This window comes from Epinephelus fuscoguttatus, linkage group LG22, assembly GCF_011397635.1.
Source record: "Epinephelus fuscoguttatus linkage group LG22, E.fuscoguttatus.final_Chr_v1".
In the NCBI taxonomy this organism is placed as follows: domain Eukaryota; kingdom Metazoa; phylum Chordata; class Actinopteri; order Perciformes; family Serranidae; genus Epinephelus; species Epinephelus fuscoguttatus.
In genome coordinates, this window is record NC_064773.1 from 8,811,579 (window position 1) to 8,836,008 (window position 24,430).

Here is a 24,430-nt window from a genome sequence, read left to right on the forward strand (position 1 = left end):
GAGACTGCAGGAATTCATTATCAGCGGTGAGTTTGTCTAATAGATTATCAGCACAAGGTACAGAGAGGAACAAAAGCGTGCAGGAGAAAAGTCACAGGCAGAGAGGGATGTCTTGTTCCCTTTTCAAATAGCATTACAGCTCATTTCCGAATCAATAGCTTGCCTCTTTCCTCCCTGCCCAAGATAAACCCATCACAATTGAAGGATGGAGGAGAGTGGAGAGAGAGAGAGAAAAAAAACACAGGGCACCAGAGCCACAGCCGGCCCATTTTATCTGATGGAGAGAGGTGAACAAACGGAGGGATTAGCTTCCATGGGATGAAAGCAGCTGCTCGTCTTCCGTCTCCATTCCCCTCCCCTCCTCTCCTCTCTCCTAGTCTCTCCATCCGCCCACATCCACACCGTGGTCTCCCCTCGCAACGAGACATGCTCTATATGTTGATCTGATATTGCCAGCTGCGTACCCTGTACCTACAGCAGTTTCCCCCAGCAAACACAAAAGGCGTTGAAAGGCGCACATGGCGATGAAAGGCGCGGCAAAAACAGGCGCCAAAAAATTGTGTCACGGCGGAGAGGGGTTGGGAGTTGTAGCAAAGTGCACTTCCCCTGTGGCACCCTCAAAGCACCCACCCTTCCTGATTATGTCACCGAGACACCAATACTTCAACACACACACACCGCCACGAAAAAAACCCACCCACAAACAATCAAGGGACACCCTGTTTCTTTGTAACTTCTGGGCTGACCCAAAGAGGAAATGTGCGCTCTTACCTGGCAACACCTTCAGCTCCGAATCTGCTCACCCTGACAAGGAGGCACGCTCATCTGGAGTAGAAGATGGGAGTCTTGGAGAGAGAGAGAGTGTGTGTATGAGTGTAAGGCTGCGAGAGAAAGAGAGGGAGAGAGAGAAGGAGGGAAAGTGAGAGGTGGAGCTTGGTTTGGAGGAGAGAGGGAGGAGGAGAGAAAGAGGGCTGGATGATGACTCTGTCTGCCGTCTATATAGCCAGTCTTGTGGGAGCAGAGTGGATGGCGCTAGATCACCTTCTGTTCAAACACAGGCGGCGGCTGCACCTCGTGTACGGCTAGGAGACAGAAACCTGGGGGCAGAGAAGAGGAGGCGGAGGAGGAGGAGGAGGTGTGAGAGAGACAGGAGAGACTCTGGGCTGTTCAAGCCAGCGTCATCACGCGGCAGTTCCTAGGAATCCCTCCAGTAAGAGGGGCACTGCATCACTGAGTCCTTGGCTGTGATTGGCTGGGTAGTGGGGAGACGCCAAGGATGTTGGGCAACGGCGTGTAACCTAAGATGACCCCTTCTACACACATTAACATGCCTTGTTTGTGTTTCGCAGCCCCTCTGGGCGCCCGTCACCTTCAAGGACACGTCAAAAAAATCCCCCAGGATCTCGAGATCCCTGGGTGCATGTCTGTGTGTGTGTGTGTTTGTCACTTCATAGTGAGCCATGATCTGCCCTTGCACATGGATAAATACAACAACACACACATGCATGCACACACACAACATCTTACAAGAACTTGTCCATGAAGGGGAGATGATTTCCCCAGAGGACGGCTGAGCCTGTCAACACAAAAGCCACACAAACACCTGCAAGGACGATCTTTCATTAGGGTGATTGAGTATGTTGTCAAACTGACCTCAGAGCCAGTGGAGAGGTTATACAGTGAGACAAAATCAAATCCAGTGTAATTCAACACGACTGATGTTGATTATTCCGCCGCGCATATGGGCTCATTTATTATGTAAATTATAATTACAATACTTGTAATTGATGAACTATTACTCCATTAGATTTAAATAAAAATGCCATTAAACCCACCAATCTTATATAAAGGCTTAAAAATTCAAAGGAGGAAATGAAGCGGCGGAGATGTGCCAGCAAAGTGATCATGTGACACGGGACTCATGAATATGGAAAAGGACTGATAATGCCATTTTTAGCTGCATCAGGTTGCAAACCAGGTCCTCTATTGGCTGCACAGGAGAGCTGAATAAAAGCAGCACCCAGCTGCACTCAAAGGTCAGACACAAACCAACAGGCTGCAGGATGAATAGAGCTCTCTGTCCTATGTTTTCCCATGAAAACATAAGAACAGTCCACATGATGTGTGAGGTGATGTGTTACTCAGCAGCTATGAGGGGTTTAAAGCACATACTGTATATTTTAATCACAACACCTCAGATTGTTTATCAATTAAGCTGTAATTAAGTATCCTGGGGATCAGAGATCTTTTTCTGTCCATGCACGTGCAATTTAAGTACAATGCAACCATTCACTGTATAAAAGAAGCAGACACAGCCAACAGACATCACCCATTGGTGAAAAATGGTAATAAATCACAATACACTGCAATATATGTTAGTGCAAAATATGTTGTTGCAATACTCATGCTACGCATATCGCAAACCATTTACATTCGCAATGATATTGCATTGTGACTTAAGCACTGTGATAATATCATATCATGGTGCCTCTGGTGATTCTCACCTCTGCCAATAGGTCTGTGGACTCCAATTTTTAAGGCACAAGTGATATTGTGGCCGTCGCCATCTTCATTATATGGAGCCAGAAGTAATCATATTCGTCAGAGAGGATGGAGCTGGGGAGGAGTGGAGGGTGGATCTGACTGAGGACCCAAAGACACTATGCACCACCACGTATATCAGGCAACCTGACTAGGGGTGGGAATCTCTAGGCACCTCACGATTCGATTCAATTCCGATTCTGAGGGCAATGATTTCGATTATAAAACAATTCTCGATTCTAAGCAAATAAGAAAATTTACACTAGATATTGAAAAACATTATTCTAATAAAACTGGGAATACATATCCAGTGCATACAAATGCTATTACTTACTGTGGTTGAGATGACTACACTCCACCAGTCTCCTCCGGTCCATCCTCCTCATCCACAAATCTCAACGGGACTCTCCTGTCCCTCGTCTCCTCCAGCATTTACAAAACTATAACTGGCTATAACTATCTACGAACTATAAAACACACTAACTATTGCAAAAAAGATGAACGATGGCAAAACTACGAACTATGGTGAAAACACGACGAAAACATGGCAAAAACACTCAAAAACACGGCATAAAAAAAACTAAAAAGCTCTCAAAAAACCACAAATACTATTATTTACAACACTAACTATTACTTACAAAGAAAATGCCACCCAAACTCCACTGAAACTCACCAAAACTCTGCTAAAACACCACTAAATCACTCCATTTTGCATTCTCCTCATCAGCTGTCACTCTCCTCCTGCTGTGCTCACTTCCCTCCCCTCCTCCACAGGTAACAACGTCGCTACCGTAATGTATATCACTGGAAAGCTCCACTTCTCAGCTTTCAGAATCCGTTGGAATTACGTCGATAGCATGAACGGTCGAGGAGTTACAGTAATTTGAAAAAGAAATATAAAAATAAAATTATTATTCGATGGTGAGTTTCCCACATCAATGCTCGCTTCGCTCAAGACAGAATCTCGATGCATCTAAAAATCTTTTTTTCCCCCCACCCCTAAACCTGACTGCCCCTGGCTCCTCACTATGCCGTGCAAAGTCCCAACCAACAAAGTTAGCTTCAATACTTCAAGGTAAACTTTTCAGGGGCATCCATGTTTTATGTTAATAGTTACATTAACTGAAATGCTAATTTTGGCTAGCAAAAAAACAAAATGTACTTCCCCGGTATTATAGTATCACCGGACACTGAAGAAGACATTTTGAGCCGACTGAAGTGTTGCTATTACTTTCATGAAGTGAAAATACTCTCTGAAAGGTTCGAAGTTCAAAGACAAAAACAATGACAACATCTAAAGCACACATCACGACTATTTAAAATGAACACAGGTAGTAGTGACTTGTCAATCACAAGGTAGCCACGCCCCAAAGCATACCCTGCTTTATTGTCTGTTTTACTCTAAATGGGACCATTTACACATCATGTTGCGCTGGCCAGTTAACATCATGCTGCACTGAAGAAGACATCAAACTAGCAACTAAGACCATAAACTCATTAGGAAATTGTTTACTAAGGTAATAAATCAAGTGAGAAGTAGGGTCATTTACAGTTTCTGTTAACAAATGGCGTTTATGTGAAGAGTTTGCAAGCTCTGCTCGTACTGTACCAGAATGAGTTTCCTCAAGGTAATCTGGCTTCCTCCCACAGTCCAAAGACATGAAGGTTCAGTGTTGACTCTAAATTATATGTACTGTAGGTGTGAATGTGAGTGTGAAAGGTTGTCTGAAAGCCCTGTGATTAGCAGTTATAGATAATAGATAAATGGATGGATGGAAGTGCAAATCATTGACTTAAAACCAATACAAAATGACCCTGATGTCAGTCAATTACACAGTACAGTTTGGAAAATATAACACTCATCCGGGTTAAAATGGATTCACTTGGTTTAATTACATTATTGTGTGGTATTTTAATAGATAGATAACAGATGGTATGGTGTGAATATGAACATAAAATCAAAGTCAGATTTCAGCTCCAAAATATTGGTGTCGAAACATAATTTTGGTGCACCTTTCATGTGCCGAATATGATCAGTAAAAAGCAAGTGTAAAAGCAGTATTTCAGCTTTTTCGAATTAAAATAAATCCCAAATTCTGGTCTGAATAACTTGGAATAAATGAGAGTGTGACGCAAAATCTATATTTTGCTTCTTTTCTTTTGGATGTAAAGGTAAATATGTCACACTGAGCATGACTTTTTGTACACTAACTAATCAATCTCAACATATGATGGTGTATAATGTATTTCTTGTTTGTTTTAAGGAACCAGTCTGGTGAACCCTCCTCCGAAAACCAAGAAAAGACAGTCTGACTGTGTCCACTGGTGAGTCACATACTGTGGCACCCTGTGGTGATTTCTCTTTATCCAGCACTCAAAGGTCATCCTCCTTTACAATCTAATAATCAATAGTCCATTTATAGTAGCAAAACATTTTTATTCACAACAATGTGAGCAATGTGAGCATATTCTGGAGATGTTCTTAAAGCCAAAAATGGAAATTTGAGCACCTATAATTCCGTGATAATGGGGTATACTTCATTTGCTGATGAAGATCATGCAATACGACTGAAATGTAGGGTGTACCCATCTCAGAATTATGTCAGTCGAATTATATTTGGCCATTTAATACGAATATTCAATGATTTGTTTTTTTGTTTTTCCATGTCAAGTTTTGAAGTTTGATTGGGGCCTAACGGGACGTGGGGTTCAGTGTGACAGCAGCATTCATGTAATATAGTAAACAAGCTAACGGCACTAACGATGGATTGTAAATGTGCAACAACATTTTTTGCCAACACTACAAATCAACACGAGCCAAAGACTGTATCGTATTAAGTTATTGTGAGCTGTTAATTCACCACAGAAGAGAAGAGAGAAGCTAATGTTATCTCAGAGCCTTACGATGAAAAGTTTCTCCTCCTCCGTGCTGCTGCATCACGTCCGCAGCTGTCTGTATCAAAGAGTAGCGTGAAAATTAATCTCAGTAGACTGAGGGGTCTCCAACTGATGATTCAAATCTCCAATTTTAAAGAGGCAGTCCTACTGAAATGTCTTCTCAACTGTAATCTCCAGGGTAAAGTATGAACTTGGAAGCTCAATTTTCAGCCTCTCCAGGATGTTGTGATATCATGATGTCAACAATTAACGCAAACTAAACCAACCTTACAATTTTGCCCAATCACCACAACTTTTCAGCAAATCCACCAATAATCCTAGTTCCCTGTGAGTTTCACCAATCATAGCGGTCCCCCGTTCGTCACCAAACTCTTGTTTCTGGTTGTGAAGATGCAAACATGCGACACAATCGTCTGACATTTACAAACAAAAATTAGTGCTAAAGACCATGCAAGGCAATACTCTGATGTTGGTAAACTGTTTTGTGCCATGTGCAACACTGTGATGGAACACAAAAGACATTGATTAACAGACACTCTTCTACTGCAAAATACACCTGGAGACCGGCATAAAAGAGTCAACAACGGACAAGACAAATCACCATGATAGAAGCTGCTGCATCCAGATTAGTTGCACATGCTGAAAGAATGAATGGTGAGTGGTATCGTTAGTGTAGGACAAATCACAAACCCAGATCAGTGTGGTCTTCTTCTCATTGGAACAATCTGCCTTTGATTTTAATCAATTTTAATAAATTATACAAAAGAATTCCAGCTGTTTTTGCAGTTTTCACCTCCTCCTGCAATTTTAATTTCAAGAAATGCCAAAAACATTGCAGCATGCATTGCAATTAGGCCTATGAAATTACAACAAATTATAAAAATCACTGTTTTGTATACAATTAATTTAGTAATGACGAGGTTTCTTCGCAGCTGGTTAAGGCAAAGTGACACAGTTGTCATTACACTGAAGCTTTTGATGAAAAGTCCAATCTTCAATTTTATCTCCTCAGTAGACGGTGGTATTGATGGAGCAATAATTACTTTTGTCTGAAGCCTGATATTGGCTCACTTTATCAGTCTAAATAAAAAACCCTGCCAAAGTAAAACCTCTTGTCCTTGCGTGTCTCCAGCCAAGTCTCTGGCCATGGGTTGTACAGTGATTACTGGCGTTAATGGTGGTTTGTCTTGATACGAAAGAGCTCATTGGTTCTGGAGGGGCTCCACTGGCACACTGACACTGTCAACAACAGCACCACCAGCTGCATCCTCCCTGGATCACTCAGAAATAGCTTGGCCCCAGTCGTGGCCCTGGCCCTGTCCCAGCCATCAGCCCCCAGCAGGCAGGCAGCGGGCCCAGCTCCACAAGCCTGGCTCAGAGGACAGTGGTGTCTCTGAGGCCCGGAAATGACCGGGCAGCCGACACTGCTGACCCCTCGCTGTACAGGCGGCGTCCTCTGTCACAGAGTCTCTCATGTCGCGGGCTCAGAACAAAATCAAAGTGACAATATTAATCATGTGATGGGGATATTAATTAGAGGGGCAATAAAGGGCTGAGTCTGTCCCTCCCCCCATCTTCCAGCTTACAGCAGATAACAGATTACTGCTTGGCTCAGTGAGTGATGAAAGGGTGCCGGGATGGTTTTGAATGTGGCCATCAGCAGCCAATTACGTTACAGACACCTGAGATGTGGCAGCAGTTGCAGGAATGGTTCCAATCAATAAAATCCATCTCAGTGTAATCACTTCGACATCAATAATAACTCAGCATCTTGACAAAACAGACACAGTAGAACGCCCTGTGCACGCCATTCACAAGGCTGCAAAATGAGCATTTAAGCACCCAGGCTTATAAAACACGCTCTAAGAAACATTAGAGGACAACCTTCTTAATTATTTAGTCCAACATCCAATCAGACTGCTCTTTTCCAAGGTGTTGAAGCAGAAAAACTCCTGTTGGCAGTTTCTCCCAGTCGATGTTATCCCCTCATTAGAAAATGTCACAAAGGCCATTGATTGTTTTCATGCTTCCGACACGGCCGGTCGCTTATAAGCAGTATTCTTCAGAGGCATTAGTCATCCACACCTGGCTGTGTGGATCAAAACCCTGCTTTGGTCAAATCAGCCCTCCGCCAGTGTGTGATTCATAGAGAGGGAGAGGGGGGCTTGCCCTGCCCTGACTGTCTGCACGCACGGCGCCTCGGGAAGCCTGGTGGTTCTCTCTCTTGTTTACAGATCGACAGCGTCTCTGGGAGAAGCTGGGTGACAGCCTGTGACAGACTGATGGATGATGTGACACTCATGCGCCACTGTGTCATCCCTGCATCCACCTCCCTCCATTCTCCCCGTGCCCACTCACACTGGGGGGAGAGTGTGTGTGGTGCATGTAGACCAAGCGTAAAGTTGCACCTTTCTTCAAAATCATGCATGTGCGTGTGGAGAAAAGCCTGATGGGTAAACAGTGGGCGGCTGTCAGCTCGCCTGATTGTTAACGGCCAGATGACAAGGCTAGACCCGCCGCAGATGATGATGCTCAGAAGCGAGGAAGAGCAGACGAGATGGGTGACAAATAGAGGTGACAGGACGCGAGGGCGCCAAACGAATCTGCATGGAAATGAGCAAGCTCCCACCAAAAATGACACATCTCCAGACGCGATTGCAAAAAATAGACGGAGGTATCCATCAGGGCTGGATAAAGCTACCGCCACGGTCAACTAATGGACTTAGAGATCGCAGACTGTAGTCATACTCTGGAGTAAATATCTGGAGTATCTTAAAAAATATAAGAATACAAAAAAATACTTCTGTAAACAAACCTGAAAAATATTCCTCCAGACAACATTTAATTCGAATTTGGCTTTTGAGTGGCGTGGATAAAACTGGACATAATCAGTGGACTTTGTGATAAGGCATTCTGGGTAATGGGCCTGTTGAAATTCAAATTAAGAGCTTAAACTCTCTCAGACACGTCTGCCAATTTCCCAGATCTGTAAAGCGAGTAAACAGCTCTAAGTGATGCTTTGTATGCTGTTGGACGGACTAATCTTCTTATATTGATTTTACCTACCCTGTCATCACTTAAACCCTCCGACCACATATTCATGGAAAAGATGGCAATTAGAGGACCACTGGGCTCCGGTTCGAAAATCAAGTAAAGATTTCTTATGCAACGCTTTCACACCTTCTGTGATTTTCAATCAGAGCAGCAAGAGAGATTGATAATGTTCCTGCACAACATGCCATGATGTGGAACCTGCTACTTTATGAAGTTGTAATTTGAATTCAAACTTTTGCTTTTGCAGAAACACATCTGTTCGTTGAAAAATGGCAGCTGAACACTCACAGCCAGGTCTCTCATTCTTTAAAAGCCATTTTTAAGTGATCACAATGATTTGAGGCGAAAAGAAAATCAGTAGAGGTGCTCCTCACTGTCTTTGCCACCGTTCACTTCCTCTCTTGTGAATGATTACTGTTAGAGGTCATTAGTTACTCATTTCCCCACTAAATTAGCCTCCGCTTTTGAAGACAACCAGAAGTGGTTTGGCAGTAGCCCCTGTGGAATTCATCATCATTTCTCCGCTTCATCCGTCCAAGTGGCCTCTGCTATGTAACATGTCGATGAGGCTGCAGTGTACCGCGGCTTCGTTGACTTGCTAATCCACCTCTTCACGGGTTCTCCTCCCTTCCTCTGGATGCAGTGGGTTTTTTTAGCCAATACACTTCTTCTTGACGTAGGCACAGACGTTTAAATTTGTGCTACATTTATGCTCTTGTGTCTATTTTGCAAATGTTGGTGGTGCATTTTGGGGTTAGTGCTGGACGGTGGTGGCGTGTGGTTGCGGGTTGGTTATCAGTTTGTACACTCGCCTCTCCTGCGACCCTGCTAGCTGGTCAGGTTGAGGCTTTCAAATTTAAACATCAGTCAATATCGAGGAATAGATGGGGAGAATGAGCATCAGCTACAATCCCAACCATGTGGAAAAGCAAGACTATCTCTGCATCCACATCTACATCAGAGGCACTGTGCAAGCGTGGAGGAATCAAACACATGGTCCCAATGGCATCAATTTTTCTGCCAAACTAGCATCCTGTTAGCCACCGCACGAGCGCTGGATAAAAAACTGGATGACGTTCGTGCCTGCATCAGTTTCCAATGGGATATCAAGAACTGGCAGAGTACTCTGATGAGAAAAGGGGAGGAAGCGTGTGCTTTATGGTGGGTAAGGGAAATGGGAATGTTAGGTGCTGCTCACCTTGAGCTATGAGGGAAATACACATTCTTGATCACTGCTATACACTGTGCAGAGGCGGCTTCAGAGTGAATCCACTGCCTTTAAGGAGAAGCAACCATGATGCCATTTTGTTGAGGTCAAGATATGTAAACAAACCAATACACACAACCCCCAGTGAGGCGAGAGATGGAGCCAGTCAGAGTCCGCAGAATATTCAGTGACACCACCACCAACATCACCAATGACATCAATGAATTCACTGAGTCTGCGGTGGATTTAATCTGTAAAACAACAGAGGTAACTGTAGCCAAAACTTCAGTTAATGCCGGGCTCACACTACACAACATTTCTGTCCGTTCCGACAGTCACTATGTCAGATGAGACAATTGTGGAGTCATAAAATCATGCCGTGACGTGGCTGACAGACATGACACACTACACAATGGTCCACACCAATCATCGCTGGTCGTCTTTGATGACATCGGGTTATTCTCGTCCTATTTTTATTACTTTTACTATTATTTCAGTCACTGTCAGTCTGTTCATGTGCCAGCTGAAATGTTGTTGTAGTAATGTGAAAACTGCCACATTTGAAGCACCGTACAGAAATTCCTGCAAATGTTTCACAATAAAAGCCTTTTTAGAAAATGAAGGGATTCCCTCAACCCAAATTATAAGGGGCTTTCAATGCATTAAAGTTATCAAGGCAAACGGGAGCGGATAAAAAGTAAAAATATAAAAATACAGAGGGAATAATAAATAACAGCCTGTTTATAATGTAGTCTGTTTCAAATGAAGCTGGCAGCCTCTGTAGTTGTGGTGAGTAAAAGCCACTATTTTTTAATTTTCTTACTTTATGTTTGTCTCCATTATTATTATTTTACTCTGTTGTGGTAACATCCCTAGAGGAAATATCAAAAAGCCTGTGTTGTTGTCACACAGTTGTCTACGGCAGCAGATCGCTCTGTGTTCCTATTGGTCAAAGTGACAGCTGTGACGGAAGCAGTCGTGAACGACAAAAAGAAACTCAAACATGCCAGACTTTCTGTCGGGATGTCATGAGGCATCCCAGATGTGACGTCAGTTGTCGTCTACAATGACACACTACACGAGATGAATCGATGTATTATCGCATACAACACTCTTTGTCATTCGTGAGCCAACACCGTATGACACTGTGTCGGGCTACAATCAGGCTGATATTTTGTAGTGTGTGGTGGACAATTATAAAGCATCAGCCTACAATGTAAGAAGAGGCAAAAAAGGACTAAACCGCAATGCAGAAATTGAAGGAGCTGATAAGGTCGCATTTCCTTGGAGTTGTACCTTGTATAACTTCCTGTGACAAACTCATGATTGACTGATTGATTGATTGACAGATGACAAGTAAGAGCCTCAAAGAATGTGTTTTTGTATTTTTCTAGAGTCCCTTATCATGGCTGAATTGGTACAGGACAAACATCTATAATCAACTGATCCACTCAAAAACTATTTAAACTTAGGGGGGGAAGCATTTGATGTTATATAGTGTTTATAAATTGACTAAGACAGCAGTTTTGGCACTTAACTAATCCAAGAATCCTGAGGGGGTAAAAATCCTGTAATGTTTTCCCATCACTGAGCCTGCTAATGGTTTCTATTGTGATGGCAAAATTGAGTTCTGGAGATTAGCTTAAAGCTGAGACATGGTGAGGTAATTCTCTAAATACACTAAGCGCATCACTGACTACAGTTACATCTAGTGAGTCTGCAGTGACACACAGAGGAGTGGGTATCCTATATTTTATAACATGCAGTCGTGCATGCTCAGATCATTAAGACTGTCCAAAGATAAATGTACTGAGGTGATGTCTGCAAATTAAATCCTCCACTTATAAAAATGCATAGCATAAACAGCTTTGTCCTTCACCTCAGCAACCCTGATCCTCTCAGGGGTCATTCAAGTAGAAGGTCAGCCACTTCCTCTTATCAGCGCATCCAGACCTCCAACAAGCCTTATCGCCTGGCTTGCCCCGGAGATGTTTGGGCCAGCCACGCTCCGACGCCTTCCACACCAACACATGATAGCACCTATGATCATACATCGACCTGTCTGTCAGCCCAGTCATTTTCACATGCTTGATAAATGGGGCTAGCATGTTTGCCTGAGAGCGCATCATCTACTTATAGGAGCCAAAATGGCTGCCTGTCTGCCTCGCAGTGACAGTGCAGCCACATAAAGTGCCTTAAAGGGTAATATAGGGTGTTGGATACACTGATATGCTGCTCTGTGGCTCAGTCCCATGTGAAACGGCTATTCATACACGAGATATTTTCTCTGCTCACCCAAGGGCAACAAATCATGCCCATACATGAGATGAATCAATGTGTGTAGCATGTACAGATACCAGTCTTTTCAGAAGAAAAATGATGATGCTTAAGTCCTAGAAAGATGCAATCTCATATATCATATGGTGTTATTGTCAATGCATAAAGAGAAAACAGTCAGTTTATCTTTGTCACAGGGTCTCAGTCGCACAGTTCTGTCCTCCATAACATTTTCAGTCCACCTGCGGAGGATATCTAGGTTCTGTGATGGACACGGCCAGTCTGTCCTTACAAAGCTACAATTGTTCAAATTCACAGAAGTTAAATTTGAGATAAAGATGACAAATATCTGAGGTAGAAATGTGTATAAAATGATAAACATGACATCCACCAGTGTACCTGAGTTCCACCAACTCAGCAATAGCTCTATAATCTTAGCAGAGGGAGGACAGACAAGTGAGAGACTCAACGTAAAGACTAGTTGACACACTGATCATGTCAAGACCTCTTTAAAAAGCCCCACAAACCCTTGATTTCCCCCTCACTTCAACATCCAGATGACCGATTCTTAAACCTTTGTTCTTCCAGGTCAGTGCACCCCCACACTCCCTCTAAAGGAAGCTACGTATCCATTAATTCACAACACTGTTGTTTGAATTAGTATTGGTAGATTCTCGTTTCTGAATTTCATTCAATTGAAGATCACAATACAAAAGCGGTTAAAAACAACACCAAAGATGCCTATAGTCACTGTGTGAGCCACCTTTGTTTACCCAGCCCACCAAGGTTACAGCCAAATTCATTTTCTACTGATCCTTCCCCCAGTCAATTAGCAGCATGCATACCTGACAGATACCACGCAGTAACTGTATCGAGCAAATTATTCTGTCACAGGCTTCGCTGATATCGTGTTGTTTCAAGGCCAAATTACTAAACCCTCTCCCTGTTGCACTGCAGCCACTGCCTCGCTGATGATTTACTATCATGTCGTTTCCCTCCAGTGGGCCTATTCTTAGTCCCAGTATCATCCTCATTGTGCGTTGGAGAGAGGGTTATTTTTAGTCAGGCTGTCACGTGATGTCAGTGCAAGTGGAGTCTCACAGCTGTAGGCTACTGGTACAACATGTTACAGATCCACAGCTCCCAGCCTGGAACAAATGAGCGAGCATCCTGTGGATCTCAGGACGGATAGCGTAACATCTCCTCAGTGATTCAGACATATCTATCTACATACATTTTTACGACACTATGGAGCTTCTTGACAAATAAAACTAGTCACTGAGGTTTCCTACTGCAAAGAACTGTTTTTTAACTGCACTCAAACAATGGCTCATTCAGCCACACTGTTTTCAAACCTTAGCATGTTATAATACCAGAAATTTAGTAGTCAACACCAATACCAGTAAAATTTCACTTTTTAAGTACCCAATTCAATACCACTGACAAAAAAACTCATGTAGGCTACCTAAAGTTTCATTTATTTACTAAAAAGATTTAAATTTATTTTATATTTTATTACTAATCCCTGATGATCCGCCTTGAAAGCAAAGTTCTAGTCCATGTGGGTTCATGACTTCAATATAGCCTACAGTATAGTACATATTTTTCCTCTATTATTGTTGTTGTTCAACACTTGTACACGTAAGATGTTATGTTAAGTAAAAAGTGACAGTTACAAGAACAGCATTTCACCTTAAGTTGAACATTTTGCAACTCACAGCAACCAGAAAACTACAAGTACTGCCTTGCATTTGTACAGTATGTCTCCATGAAGCAGTCAAGTTGCAGTTACAGTTGACATCCATCTCTGTCCAGACTCATTTATAGCCATCACAGCAGACAATGCTTAAGAATGGATGTTACTGAAGAAGCTACAAATTCTAAAACATGGATGCTTCAGACACATCTCTAACCCGGCACCACAAATTTTAAGGTCGACATCCAAGATCAGTGTCATCAATTCTGTATTTAACTAAAATGTCTCCCCTTCTGTTCCTGAGTCAGAGCGTTAAATCATGGCCAGATAAGTCTTTTTGCGGAACATTATGATGTCACACTGAAGTTGGCCTTAGACCTTTTGGATATAAAATCTCATCACTATCATTTTATTCTATTAGACATTTGTGTGAAATTTTGTCACAATTAGCGCATAAATTCTTGAGATATGGACAAAAACATGTTTGTGCTAAATTTGGAGAAATTTCTTCATAGCATTCTTGAGATATCACGTTCACAAGAATGAGACGCACACAAAGTCAAAGACACCCTTGAGCTTTAACCACAAAAATGAATCAGTTCTTTCTTGAGTCCAAGTGGACGTTTGTGCCAAATTTGAAGAAATTCCCTCAGGGCATTTTTGAGATATTGCATTCCCAAAATGAGTGGGATGGACGGATAGACAACCTGAAAACATAATGCCTCCAGCCACAGCTTTGGCCAGCACGGCAGCAAAAAAAAATAAAAAAGACAAGATTATTTGTGAGGTCACAGTGACCTTTGACCACCAAACTCCTAGTACAAGTGTACAAGTGGGCATTTGTGCCAAATTCGAAGACATTTCCTAAAGGTGAGTTTGAGATATCACGTTCACAAGAAACAGATAGATGGACGGACAACCCAACAAACATATTGCCTATGGCCACCACTGTTGCTGCATCAGAGAAATAAAAATACAGGAAGAAAGCACTTTTCTTTTCAACGAATCGAGGTGGAACTGTTGCTGCAGTTGCACTTGTCACTATTTTTCACGTGTTTATGCTTCCATGCTGATAGGTGTTCTTCATCCTTTGGCATTTAATGGTAGACTAGAACACTTGTAGGCATATATGCTGCCCCATCAAGGCCCAGACACATAAATCACTTTCACCTACGGATCCAGAAGAATTGCATCCCCAGTACCGACGGTACTGGACAACAATAAGTATCGTCACATTTGTCAGAATTTTGGCATCAACCTGGTACCGAAGTATCAGTTCTCGTGACTTTCCCAATCCCAGCAGTCTAAAAATGTTACTGCACTGTGTCAGAGGACGACAAGTAGCATTTACTACTAAAAAGACTGGATTTAATTTGTTGCTGTGAAACAGTTCAATGTCCACTGACTTAGCCCTGCTCTGTAATTTACAATGTGTGAACAACCCACACGCTTGATTGAGAGCCATTCAGAAACAACGACAAAGAAAAAAGGTTAATGTAATTACTTATTCTCCAAGGATAGAGGAGATTTTCTGGTTCACAACTGTTCGCCATATCTATAAATTATGAATTAGAACGGTGTGCATGTCGCTTGAAGGTGGATCACTTGAAGGTGTCTGAATAATTCATTAATGCATTTATGCTGTTTAAATACCAAATGCATGCAAAAGAAACAGTGAAGTATGTGAAGGGTGCGCTGAAAACAAAATAGCTCTTCTTTAAAGGGAATTATTTCCAGTTGTATTGCTGGAACCTCTTGTGTTACTTTTAATTTATTCAGAAAGTTAAGCGCACATTAACATAACAAAGAAATGCTATTTGCTGCACATTTTGGGGCACACCACAAGACCAAAGGAGGTAGTGTAATTATGAAGTATCACTCTGCAATTAATGTTTTGATTACCACCTGTGTTCTAAATAAACCGGAGCAAAACAATTATGCTCTAAAGAATAAAGAGCCTTATTGCAAAGCACATCCACACCTGTAGGGTACAGAGATGATCTCCAGGCCAGAACAATTAATCACAGGATGGTTAAGTAGAGATGACAGCAGCGACTGACAGCCTATAATTTTCCTGGGCGGTATTATCTATAATTTAGGTCATTACATAACACACAGAGACTTCTATCATTACTGAAATGTGCTCATTTAGGTACTTTTCCCCCACTTTCTGAAGAAGGGAAGGTTTTGCTGTGCCATCTTGCCTGACTGGTGGTTCTGCACTGTAATTTTCATCTCATCCACGGTTATCAGTCATGGTCAACAGACCCACTCGTCCCACCTCCCCCACCTTAGAGAAAAGAGTTTGGCTCGATGGTTTCAGAGAGAGCAGGAAAATGAAAAGGAGGTGGACCCACTAACAAAAGTCAGACTAAGAGGAAGAGCCATCATTCTGTCGAAAGGCTGTAATCTAAAACTTTCTTTTCCTTGGAAGTTTTTGACAGATTGTCACAACAGCAGGAGCAAAGAAAATTGGAGGTCAGGTGTCATGTCAGCATTAAGCTTCCACAATGTTTTTTAATGCCACTCACTTTAGCCCTCTGCAAGACAGCAGACTGGAGAACAGCAATGGGTATAGATTTAGACACTCTCACCTTTGCCTTTTTCCACTTGGGTTCAATCATGCCGGTTCTTTAGCTCTGTCCTCTGAGATCTGAATCTGCGATATTATTTCATCCTACAACCAGCTCTAAGAGCCTCTGGTATTTTCAGATATTTGGATAGAAATTATGGTCTTGTTAAAGAAAAGTGCATCCTGACAACCTGACAAATTTTGTGACAAGTTAGCTTCAGGAGTCCTGGTGGTGCCATGAGGTTTTAATACTACTAGAGATTTCTTGAGAACCTACAATTAGTTACACAGCCGATGTCAAAATTCTGAAAAAAGTATGTTTTTTTCTCCAGTACAATTCCACCAGGCCTGACAGGGTAGCATATACACCTACAAGCAGGGTCTGAAATTAACACCCACAAAGCGCCGAATGCCGATAGATCTTCAGTTTGGCGAGTAAATCGCAGAAGGCTATTCACAACCCTGCTGGGGAAATGTCTGTACCAAAAAAAAATCACATAATACAAACAACTATGCCGAAAGTTTCTACCTTGTTTTTGTGCCATTTACCATCACTGCTGCTTCTGTCCTCTGTTGTATGTCTGTGTCTAAGACAAGTTTCTCACTCACACATCAACAGGGACTTCATCATTTTCTATTTTTCCCCCTTGTTTTCCTTTGTTTAAAACATTTGTCAATACTTTCTTGTTTTTTCACTACAATTTTTAATAATTAGTTGCTATCATCATAACAGTGTCTATCAAAAATCTATTCAAATTTAAATCAAGTTACAAACCCTATAATATTCTTGTTCAACAGGTCCCCTGGTACCTCTTTACCGCCAGTAAAAAAAAAAAATGCATGTTTGAAATAAACTAAAGTGACACTTGCTGTTGGTTTGCTGCTCCTGCTGGCAACCGTTATCTTAGCTGGTGGCCATTGGATTTTTTCTTCATCTACCAGTCACCTTGGCCGGTCAGCCAATAACTTAATTTCGGACACTGCCTGCTAGTGTTCTTTTCTCCCGTTAAATGCCAAAGGAAGATGAAGCCTACTAGTACAGTAGAAGAAGAACAATACGTGGAAGGCCGTGACAAGTGCAACTGCATCAACAGCTCCATCTCAACCTCTCAAAAAAAAAAAAAAAAAAAAAAAAGAAACGTTTTTCTTTGAGGCCACCATTAAAATGGAAACGCCACGTATTTACAAACGCCAGCAGTAAAACAAGGTGCTGAGAGTCTAACCTGCGCTGAGTGCTGCAGGTTTGGCTTTTTTGATCTGGTTGGGAGAGTTGAAAAATGCTCAACTTCGAATGAAATGCTCATCACCGTCATTTTTTCACCCAGCTGTCCAATCACAATGGAGGAGGGGCGGGACAAATAGCCTACCACAAAGACCAACCGTCACATCTTACATGTATAAGTGGTAAACAACAACAAAAGTGGAGGAGAAATATGTTAATATTCTGTCGATGATATATGAATATATCAAAATTATAAACCCATATAGGATAGTGCTTTGCATTTGAAGCTGATCATCAGGGATGACTAATAAAATATAAATTAAATAAAGTCAATTTTTTTCATGAAAGGAATTTATCAAGTACATAGGATTTATTGTATTGTTTTTGTTGTTTGTATCAAATTGGAGGTCAAGAGGCCACATTCAGAGTTTCTTAGGTAACTATACACTTTAAATTTAGTCTGACAAAATAACAGAAAACAACACAGACTAAGTGACATATTGGGAGGCTGTAGTTATTAACTGCATTTGATTGTAAGGTGCGCTAGAGTAAGAGTAGTTCTCCGTTTTTACATCTCAAGGCACCAACATTAACTACCATTAAAGTGCATTATGTGTTAACTATAGACAATCTTCCTCTCCTTATTCTTTAGATTAGAGGGGACATTAGCAGAGCATTTTGACTTTGCACACTATGTCTGCGAGGCTTTTAGGGAGAACAACAGCCTCAGCTCTGGTGGCCATTTACTACTGAAATAACAAGCATGTCTCATTTGAGCCCATTTTCCAACAGATGGGTTCTCAACCCTTATTTTAAAAAATTACACTGATAGAAAAAGGAAATTAAAATTTACTAAATGTGAAAGGGAAATTGCTGTAAAATGAACACTGCAGCTCTGGGGTTATGAAATATCATTAACGGTTTGGCATGGCAGCCTATGGAAACATGAATATGTTGTTTAGACTAGCATCTAAATTAGTGGAAATTATAGCCTTAAAGTGTTGTCATGCGAGCGTGTTTTGGCTGCTACATCAACTTTTCAGCCTGGTGAAGCGTATCAGTCTGTCATCTTGGTGGCCCATAATCAACACAATGACATGAGTCACTGAGACACAATGTTAGATTGCTATGAAGCTATGAAATCAGCTGCTGGAAAGTCTTATTTACCTCACAAGCAAGCAGCTAAAGGCCAAAAAGACAGTAACTATTCTTTATCATTGTGTGTTGCTCTGTTTTATACTGCTCCATGCAAGTGGCCGTGACATTTGTGACCTTTTGTATCTTAAGAATAGGACTGTGACCATAAATGTCAGCTCACCCTGCTAGGCCAGAAACTATACTGTACGTGCTGGTGAAGCTACAGCTGGTAGCTTTTATAAAAGTTTGTCACTATATCCACACAGTAGCACATGAGACAGATAAACTTATGTTCCTCTGCCTCTTCTTAGCGCTCTAATGCATTTAAAAGAACCCACTGCATGTGAACAAAACAACAAATCAGAGACGCAGCTGTCAACCATGTCAACCACTGCTTATAAACTGCAGTCGAACTTCAGAAACATATTTCAGTGTGCTGTTTAGCTATAAAATCAGAAAGTTTGTTACCAGGCCGCCATGTTGCAAACAATCAAGCGAAAACCAAGCACCATCCACCAGCCAGAGCAACTTTTCTCATTTTACAGCTAAACAGTACACTAAAATATGTTTCTGAAAACATCTGGGGTGCGACGTCAGCAATGCAGTAACAGAATTTTGATTCATATTTGATCAGTGCTCCCAAGTTTGACAGTTTGACCACAGCTCGTGAGCAATGATGGACATGTCTAACAGCTGCGTCAGAGGCTCCTCGGCTCTGATTGGTGGTTTTCCACTAGGGCTGGGTGATATAACCTCAAATCAACATCACGATTTATTGAACATTTTACTTCAGTTACAATTACTGAACGATTTTTGCCCTCATAGTTCACTGACAAGGTTTGAACTGTAAATATGCTCGACTATTGAAGCTGGGATATTTTCTCTAATGAAAGAGTGCATATCTTATGTTGTGATTTTAAAATAATTTAAGGAAACATTGTTTAACATTTCAATTTTTGGAATATTTTATGGCCTCTGTAAATGCTTGTGCTATTGAGAGCTGCTTTGTGGAGGCACTTGTTGTTGGGCGCTTGTCAGTCTCTTTCTTTTTTTAAGCCGTGCACTGTTCATATTCGGTAATGTGACTGTACTTTCGGCACTTCGGCACAAGCTGCTCAAGTTGCTCAGTTGGCTCAGTGTTTGATATCTCCTCCATGTTGCTTCCAGGTCGCGGACTGGACGGAGGGGAGTCATGTGACTACACACGCAGTAGTACGTTTTTGAGGAGACGATACATGAACACACACAGTGGGAAAAGTATTAACAGAATGTAAAAAAAAATACCAACTTGGGCAAGATTACGTTGATTAGAGGTTCAGAATGCCGGTTTCGATTAATTCGAGGAGGAGCAATGTGGTTTTCGTCCCGGACGCGGAACCGTGGAGCAGCTCTTTACCCTCGCCAGGGTGCTGGAGGGGGCATGGGAGTTCGCCCAACCAGTCCACATGTGTTTTGTGGATTTGGAGAAGGCTTACGACCGTGTCCCCAGGGGCATCCTGTGGGGGGTGCTCCGGGAGTATGGGGTTGGTGGCCCCTTGCTAAGGGCCATCCAGTCCCTGTGCCGAAGGAGCGGGAGTCTGGTTCGCGTGGCCGGCAGTAAGTCTGACCTGTTCCTGGTGAGGGTTGGACTCCGCCAGGGCTGCCATTTGTCACTGGTTCTGTTCATAACTTTCATGGACAGAATTTCTAGGCGCAGCCGAGTGGTGGACGGTGTCAGGTTCGGTGACAGGAGGATCTCGTCTCTGCTTTTTGCGGATGATGTGGTTCTCCTAGCCCCATCAAACAGTGACGTCCGGCTCTTGCTGGGACGGTTCGCAGCCGAGTGTGAAGCAGCTGGAATGAGAATCAGCACCTCCAAGTCTAAGGCCATGGTCCTTAGCTGGAAACGGGTGGATTGTCCTCTGCAGGTCGGGGGGGAGGTCCTGCCTCAGGTGGAGGAGTTTAAGTATCTCGGGATCCTGTTCACAAGTGAGGGTAGGATGGAGCGGGAGACTGACAGGCAGATTGGGGCGGCGTCAGCAGTGATGCAGGCACTTAACCGGTCCGTTGTGGTGAAGAGGGAGCTTAGCCAGAAAGCGAAGCTCTCGATTTACCGGTCGATCTACGTTCCAACCCTCACCTATGTTCACAAGCTCTGGGTAGTGACCGAAAGAACGAGATCGTGAGTACAAGCGGCCAAAATGAGTTTCCTCCGCAGGGTGGCTGGGCTCAGCCTTAGAGATAGGGTGAGGAGCTCGGACATCCGGGAGGGACTCGGAGTAGAGCCGCTGCTCCTCCACATCGACAGGAGCCAGTTGAGGTGGTTTGGGCATCTACTAAGGATGCCTTCCGGACGCCTCCCTTGGGAAGTGTTTTGGGCATGTCCAACCGGGAGGAGACCTCAGGGCCGCCCCAGGACACGCTGGAGGGATTACATCACCCGGCTGGCCTGGGAACGCCTCGGGGTTCCCTCAGAAGAGCTGACGGAAGTGGCTGGGGAGAGGACTGTCTGGGCTTCTTTGTTGAGGCTGCTGCCCCCGCGACCCGGACATAGATAAGCAGAGGACAACGAGTACGAGTACATGTACGGGTTTTGATTAATTTTCGATTAACTGCCCTATAACAGCCCTATTTTCAACCAGCCTACAGCCACAGTAGAGAGGTAGGAAGAGGAAGAACGTGATTTCTTTTCACAATTATCTGTCTCAGGTACTACTGTTTGGATGTAGTGTCAGTTTCAGAAATTATGAGGAAAAGTTATTTCCACAAAGGTTACCAACCGTAGCCAGTGTGCGTGGAGACACAAAGACAAGAACACAAACTACATATGTGTTGTCAGAAAGGTGCTGCAAAACTTATCGTCTCAAGCGCTCAAGAGTTTTGTGGCACTGCAGGACATCAACTAATCCGCTAGACTATTACATGAAGCTAATACAATAGAAACATAGAGGTTCTGTAGCTTCAACCAAGACAGAAAATTCCTTATTACCTCCCACAGTGTCAACGACAGTGCATTACAACTTCACAGCTCCTGTTCTTACCTTTCACAACAAAAGCCTTAGACACATACACTGCATCACTGCTTACTGGAGGTAACTTAATCATATACTGAGGCTGTGGTGATGAGTTATTCAATATCTTCTAAACATGTCTATGTAGTGTTTTCAGTGTTTTAAACAAACAGCAAACCTTTAGCTTTAAGCAGCCCAGCCTGACTATTCCTCCACCATAACTCACCAATCATTGCCACAGCATGGACCAGTCATGGTAGGAGGGCTGATTGCAGCTCATCAGCCTGTCAGCTGGAAGTGCATACTGAATGCAGCCCATGGTCGAGTGGCTTTCCCCGCTGCCACATTTGCTTCACTTGACTGCAAATCAAACGGCTGTTGTTTTAGTCTCAGGACCAGTTAAGTTGTAGAAAACATGAGAGAAGGCCTGTTTGTAGCCTCTGTTCACACACAGGCAGAGAGGCTAAGAGGGTTTATCATTTGAAACGCAGATGAAGGCACACTGTGACACATCACGTGATCAGCTACTCTTGCTATTCTGCGCCTGGAGCCATTGTCCAATGCCATTATAGCTCCATCCCCATACACTCCAAGCTGAGCTTATCCTACAGATTTCACTTCTCTGCAGTTCCTTGGATCCTATAGATGCATCTCCCAGCATGCACTGCAATCCTCTGGCTGTTTAACATGATTAAAAGTAATGGAAATACATTTCCAAATCTGCAGCCTCCAATAAACTGCTGGAGAGTGAAAGCACTCCATCTTTTGGTCCAGCCCAACACTTTGGCTGAGTGAGCTAAATGCTGCTTCCTGTTGAAGCACTTTTCTCATGATAAAGTGACCGAGGCAGGCTGCAGCAGCTGCAAAGAATGGACATTACATGGGGAGCACATTGAGAGAACTGTCAAACCCTGAAAACACCCATTAGTAACGTTAAACAGCCCAGAAATAAAATGCTACTGTGTGAAAAGAACGCTTATATCTGTAGACCAGGGGTGGCTTCCTAATTTCAGTATAAATGCCATATAGTATTAGCCTTTCTACATTTCCATCAACTAGCAAATGCCCTTGTATTCACAGCTAGCATATCATTTCCTTCCATAAATGACTCCAGTTGCAAATAAAACATCAACTTAGCAGCAAATATCACATTATGCCTCTAAACTGCAGGCTTTTTAATTAAGAACAGTAAATGTGTTTCGAGTACGCACCGATGCGATTCCAAATACTCCTTTTCATTTGCTTGTCTCACTGTCTAAAGAAAACGCAGCTCAAGAAGAGAACCTCCTACATAAGTGCATACCAAAGTCCAGATACCAACATTTTAAACGCGTATGTGAAAAGCAGTGATTTTTGAAAATGGCAATGTCTGTGAGGCCGGTGAGAAGTGGATGGTGAAATTTACTTTTGAGAGAATAACACCAATACCTGAACTGGGGAAGAAAATTGAAGGGATGAAAGTGAAAGCACACAGACGGAGGTGAGGTCATCTGTGATTGTGCGAGGAGGAAAAAAAGCCGATGCACTGTACAGTGTACGAAGGAAAGAAAACCACTGTGTCAAATCAATAGAAAGGTGTTTGTCTCTCCGTGGGCTAACATAATCACTGCAGCAATTCAGACTCAGAGGGTTTTAGAGGAACAAGCTACAAACTCAGAGCTCAGCCAGTCAATTCATGGAGGAGCAGGTTATTTTATGTGAATGCAAAAGAGTTGAGTGTCAAGGCTCTGATCTCGTCACTCCTAACAAGCAAACACAGAGTGCAGCACAGATGTGGGAGTGTGATAATAAACATCAGCTCAGGGGAGTTGAGAGCCTACAGGTGGATTCAGGGGAAGAGACAAGACTACAAATTGCTATATGACTAGTAAAATTGGTTGCAAGAGATTTGCAAATGCAAAGGAAAGAGTGAGCACAGCAGACTTGCAGCAAGTATACTCATGATGAGAAAACCATCAGTATATGCATGCATGTATGCTTGAGGTTTGCAATGAGTGTAGCAGCAGTGTCAACAGTACTGCAGAGCAGAAGCTCAGCAGGTTACCTTCACACATAAATTCAATATTTGACAACATATTTCTCTAATAACTGCAGTCAGTCTGAAGAGCATAGGCATGATATTAATGTAATTATATACTGTGTAGTGCATGACAGAAGCCATGTCAAGCTTAACAGCAAATGCAAGATCACAGTTTAGAGTAACTCAATTGAAAAGACACCAAAATAAGGAAACAACCTGCAGCTAAACGTCCAGCAATCAAGACAACTTTACTGTTCAGACCAGTGATGATGGATGCCAACTGATTTCACTCCCAATAATATTCACTATGAGTAAACTGGTCTAACATTAGAGATGAAGGCATCACATTCAGTGCCTAACAACAAGCAAAGGAGTATGAGCTCAGTCTCTACAAGAAAATAATTCACACTTGTCATATATCAATACAAACAACTACTGTGTTTATGTAGATAGCATGTAAGCTAAATTAGCCTACTTCTGTACCAGTGCAGGAATTAGCAGTAACACAGGCTAAAGCTAGCTTACTTATAATTAATATATTAAGCAAGCACTCAATATATAGCGGTTAATTTGTGTTAGTTACTCCTACCTTGTTGCTGTGAAGTGGTTGACATCTTTATACGTCCATTGAGAAGACATGGTGACAGCAAAACAAGAAAAAATTCTGGCTTGAAGTGCGTCATTGAGAGTTGACGTCGGTTAGCTTGTTAGCTAGCTAGCTTCACGGTTGTGACGTTCGCTAATTAGCGTAGCGGCTAAGCTAACCGTTAGCATCAAGAGGGAGAGCAGGACAAACATTTCTTCAAGCTTTAAGTT

The 24,430-nt window shown here is 42.6% G+C and overlaps 1 protein-coding gene across 3 annotated transcripts in view; it reads right to left on the bottom strand.

Annotated features, from left to right (window-relative positions):
• syt1a (synaptotagmin Ia) overlaps window positions 1-24,430 on the bottom strand; it is a 337,362-nt gene extending 312,932 nt beyond the window's left edge. The window contains exons 1-2 of one of the 3 annotated variants that reach the window (XM_049566895.1): window positions 24,204-24,430; window positions 772-1,097 (exon numbers count right to left, since the gene is read on the bottom strand). The gene's annotated coding sequence lies outside the window, so the exon portion shown is untranslated. Of the gene's footprint in view, window positions 1-771; window positions 1,130-24,203 lie in introns of those variants that run through there. The other 2 variants (XM_049566896.1, XM_049566898.1) reach the window with 2 other exon arrangements.